The sequence below is a fragment of the Sinocyclocheilus anshuiensis genome, unplaced genomic scaffold (assembly GCF_001515605.1).
Source record: "Sinocyclocheilus anshuiensis isolate Anshui unplaced genomic scaffold, SAMN03320099.WGS_v1.1 scaffold430, whole genome shotgun sequence".
NCBI classification, from domain to species: domain Eukaryota; kingdom Metazoa; phylum Chordata; class Actinopteri; order Cypriniformes; family Cyprinidae; genus Sinocyclocheilus; species Sinocyclocheilus anshuiensis.
In genome coordinates, this window is record NW_015547641.1 from 511388 (window position 1) to 516593 (window position 5206).

At 44.3% G+C, this 5206-nt stretch overlaps 1 pseudogene; it reads left to right on the top strand.

Annotated features, from left to right (window-relative positions):
* The first annotated feature begins 1198 nt into the window (after nt 1–1198).
* LOC107701861 (uncharacterized) lies at nt 1199–4564 on the top strand (annotated as a pseudogene).
* The last annotated feature ends 642 nt before the right edge of the window (nt 4565–5206 follow it).

Below are 5206 nucleotides of genomic sequence, written 5' to 3' on the forward strand. Positions count from 1 at the left end.
GCAAAGGACCAGCATAAACCAGCAAAGAACCAGCATAAACCAGCAAATGACCAGTTTAAACCAGCTCAACCCCAGCATCCCAGCTTCAAAACATACCTAACCAGCATATGCTGGTTTTTGTATAGTTTAGCTCTCCCTGGCGGCGACGAGGGATTCACATGTAATAAATGCAGGGAAATAGTTAGGCTGACAGAGAAGATGTCAGAATTAGAGACACGCATCCAAACTTTAATTGAGGACAGTAAGAATGTGAGGGCTCTAGATACGGCTTTGGATGTGACTAGCTCAGGGAGTCCTGTACATTGTTCGGTTCCGGTAACAGAGCCTCCGCAGCAGGGCGATTGGGTGACTGTGAGGCGGCATAGTCGCGGCTCAAAACACCGGTCTTCTGTTCTGAACTAAAAATAACATTAAAGAGGTGTGTGAACTTGCAAGTACGATGTCAAACACTGTAATATGCTCTGGTCTCCTCCCTGCTTACCGTGGTGATGAGATACATAGCAGACTGTCGTCACTCAATGACTGAATGTCTAAGTGGTGCCTGCAAAATAACATAGGTTTCATAGACAATTGGATGAGTTTTTGGGGCAGACCTAACCTGTTGAAAAGAGATGGTCTTCATCCCTCCTGGGGTGGTGCCGCTCTTCTCTCTAGAAATATGGCACATACGTCTTAGAGTTTGTAATTGACTAACTAGGTCCCAGGCCAGGAAGCAGACAGACTGGCTAAACCGACCATCTACTAGCTGCCTCACTTCACAGAAATCAGTTCATTCTCAGCACATAGAGACTAGGGCTGTGCGATTAATCGAAATCGCATCGCAATCGCAATTTGAGACGTTGCGGTTTGCTAATCGCAAAGCCTGCAATGTGGACGCGATATTACTCTGTTCCAGAGCATAAGCATGACTGCCAGCCTTGAGTGGCAGCCTTACTAACCAATAGAGTGTGCGCACCTCCGTTCTCCCCAATCAGCACTGCTCTAGTCAACTGCGTAATGCCCACCCATTTAAAAAAAAAAAAACAACCCAGCACTGCTCTAGTCAACTGCGTAATGCCCACCATTAAAAAAAAAAAAAAACAACCACCAAAGCGGGAGAGAGAGTGTGTGATTATGGCATCTACAGGGTCAGATCGATAGTTAGGCAAATTAATAATAAAGAAAAACGTATGTAATATGAGATTACTTAGGCTTCGAAATGACAGACACCAAACAAAAAAGGTAACTTTAATTTGCAAGAGCTGTGTCACAACACATATCAAGAGCTCCCTTATCGGTTCTGCTTTCAGTACTGGAGAATAAAATATACATTCTTAGATGTTTTTATTAGTACATGAACGTTACCTTGCACATTTTATCTCCCCAACAGATTCTAATTTGAAAGAAGTTCGCACACACAGCCTCTGTCTCTGAATGTATAGCGAGTCGATCATACCTTGGATAACCTACCGAAGGCGACAGTCGTGTACTTTTACGTGAGAAGGGGTACGTCACCACCACAGACGCGTGACAACAACGTCGTCAAAAAGTACGTCGCACCACAGACACGTGACACTAACGTCGTCAAGAAGAACGTCACACCATAGACACGTGACACTAACGTCGTTGAGAAGTACGTCACACCATAGACACGTGACACTAAGGTCGTTGAGAAGTACGTAGCACCAAAATAAAATATTATTACCCTCATGTTTTTTTTTCTAGCTTTTCTTTTCTTTCCTTTATCTTTCTTATCATTGTTAACTTTTTTCTTGTACTGTCCTGTGTTCTTATGACATTGAATATATCCTTGATACAAATTGTGTATCATATACAAAGTTGTAGCCTATGTCATTAATGTCATCTCTGTGCTGTTTACAAACATAATAATTAAAAAATATATATATTCACTCACTTTCTCCTGGAGATTAAGAACTATGTGCAAATTATACACCATGCCATTTTCACAGTTATTAACAACAACTTTAAAGATGAACACATAAATTAATTAGGCCTAATTATAATCTATAAACATAATATTCTGGAATGTAATTCTGAGCTTTAACTTTGTTATTAGAGAGCCCAGCTGGATAGAGGTTCAGGAGGTGGTAAGAAAAGCCAGATCAGCCTCCATTCCAGGGCCTAGCGGTGTCCCATACATTGTGTACAAGCGCTGCACGCAACTCCTTCGGCACCTGTGGAAGAGTCTTAGGGTGATCTGGCGCAGGGGAAGAATCGCCAAGCAGTGGAGATATGCAGAAGGCGTATGGATCCCCAAGGAAGAATTCAATAAACATCAGTCAGTTCAGAGTTATCTCACTGCTAAGCGTCGAAGGCAAGATTTTCTTCAGCGTCCTGTCACGACGAATAACTGAATTCCTCCTGAAGAACAACTATATTGATACTTCTGTGCAAAAGGGTGGAATTCCAGGAGTGCCGGGCTGTTTGGAAAACACGGGAGTCCTTACACAACTCATCAGGGAGGCTCGAGAAGGAAAAGGAGACCTTACTGTATTATGGTTGGACCTTGCGAATGCATATGGATCCATACCTCACAATCTCATTGTGCTTGCCCTCCAACGACATCATGTTCCCAGCAAAATTATGGACCTTATCCTGGACTATTCAAGCAACTTCAGTCTAAGAGTCACTGCTGGATCAGGTACATCAGACTGGCATCGACTAGAGAAAGGCATAATTACAGGTTGTACCATCTCAGTCATTCTCTTTGCCCTCGCCATGAACATGATTGTCAAGTCAGCAGAGGTGGAGTGCAGAGGCCCTGTGATGAAAACTGGAGTGCGACAGCCCCCCATAAGAGCCTTTATGGATGACCTGACTGTCAAAACTACATCTGTCCCGGGCAGTAGGTGGATTCTTCAAGGGCTAGAAAAACTCATTAACTGGGCAAGGATGAGCTTTAAGCCAGCAAAATCAAGGTCACTGGTGCTAAAGAGGGGGAGAGTAGTGGATAAGTTCAGTTTTTCACTGAACGGAGCCACTATTCCATCCATTACTGAGCAGCCAGTCAAGAGCCTCTGTAAGCTCTTTGACTTTAGCCTCAAAGACTCTGTCTCCATCCAGAAAGCTAGTAAAGAGCTGGAGACTTGGCTTAGTAAGGTGGACAAATCAGGTCTTCCAGGAAGGTTTAAGGCATGGATTTACCAGCATTCTATCCTGCCCAGGATCCTGTGGCCCTTGCTGGTGTACGAGGTGCCCATAACAACTATTGAGGCCCTGGAGAGAAAGATCAGCAGTTATCTGCGAAGGTGGCTTGGTCTACCTCGCAGTCTGAGCAGTGCTGCTTTGTACGGCACCAGTAACGTCCTGCAACTCCCGATTATCAGCCTTATTGAAGAGTTTATGGTGGCAAGAACACAGGAAGTATGGCAGTATAGAGAGTCCAGGGATCCAAAGGTGGCAGCAGCTGGCATACAGGTGCGAACAGGCAGGAAATGGAGTGCAGAAAAATCATTGGAAGTGGCAGAGTCACGACTGAGGCACAAGGCATTGGTGGGGCCCATAGCAACAGGGCGTGCAGGCTTTGGCTACTTCCCGGTTATGAGAGTTGACAATGCTCAAGGTAAAGAACGTCAACATCTTGTTCAAGGGGAAGTGCGGGCAGGCGTGGAGGAGGTAAGGGCTGGCAGGATGGTGGGAATGGGGCAGCAAGGAGCATGGACTAAATGGGATAACGTTCAGCAACGTAAGATCACTTGGGCTGACATCTGGAAAGATTTCCATCGAATCAGGTTCTTAGTCCAAACTGTTTACAATGTCTTACCAAGTCCAGCAAACCTCCACATCTGGGGTAAAAGTGAGACACCATCCTGCCCCCTCTGTTCAGGAAGGGGATCACTAGAACATCTCCTTAGCAGCTGCCCAAAATCCCTTGGAGAAGGGCGCTATCGCTGGCGCCATGACCAGGTGCTTAAAGCAGTTGCTGAGAGCATTGCCACAGCCATCAAGGCCATTAAGGGCCTCCACCATAAGCCAAAGACCATCAAGTTCCTCAGAGCTGGAGAGAAGGCCCACCCACAGCCGAGAGTAAAGATCAGTCTCCTCGCAACTGCTACTGACTGGCAACTGGAAGTGGATCTTGATAAACGACTGAAGATCCCTACCAAAATAACATCCACACAGCTTCGTCCAGACATGATCATTGTTTCAGATTCCTTTAAGGGAACTAACTGTGCCTTGGGAAGAGCGTATGGACGAGGCCAATGAGAGGAAGCGTGCTAAATACCAAGAGCTAGTTGAAGAGTGCAGGAGGCAGGGCTGGCAAACTCGTTGTGAGCCTCTGGAGGTGGGCTGCAGGGGTTTTGCAGGGCGATCACTCTGCAAAGCATTCAGGCTTCTAGGTATCACTGGGGAGGCAAAAAGAAAGGCGATTAGATTTGCGACTGAAGCTGCAGAGAGAGCCAGGCTTTGGATTAAGAGGGCAGAACCGTGGGCAATTGCTGCTGGGACACAGGCCGGGGTCTGATCAACCCCTGTTGGGTCGCCTGGGCGAGGGTGTCTGATGTTGAAAGACCCGAAACACCCAATGACCCCAGGATACATCACTGATGATGTGTCCCAGCGCATCTGCATGATGTATCTATCACCTAGATGTCTTAGGTATATAAATTATTGGTAAGAATTTTAATTAACACAGCTGACCATACAATGAGTGAATACACTAGCTCACAACATCAGACGATACGCGATATTGTTTTCAGGAGAAGGTGACCATAAAGTATATGAATAGCTTATTATTTTCAGAAATCAACCACAACATATATGACAGGAAAATTATATTTTAATCAAATGCAAAACAATGCAAAATGCAAATGCAAATTTTCTAATGTTTTAACTAGGACTGTCAGTAACGATTATTTTGTTAATCATCTACTGAAGATTTTATTTATTTATATATTTTTTGGTAATAAAGATACAGTTTTTGAACAAAATGTTTGCATTTTCCTGTCTCATGTTTCCCCATTTTTTTTAAAGGTAGCCTACTAAATATATGCTCAAATCCAAGTCTAGAAATAATTGAATCTTCTTTTCTATTTCTCCTAGTTACTCTACCTTTACCAGCATTTCTTTGAATGTTATAAAGCCATCTTCCTGTTCTTTCTTCCTCCCATTGTTTCTGTCATGTACTTTTCACATTGTTTTATTAAAGGGTTAGTTCACCCAAAAATGAAAATTAGGCTGTGTTTTACTCACCCCCGAGGCATCC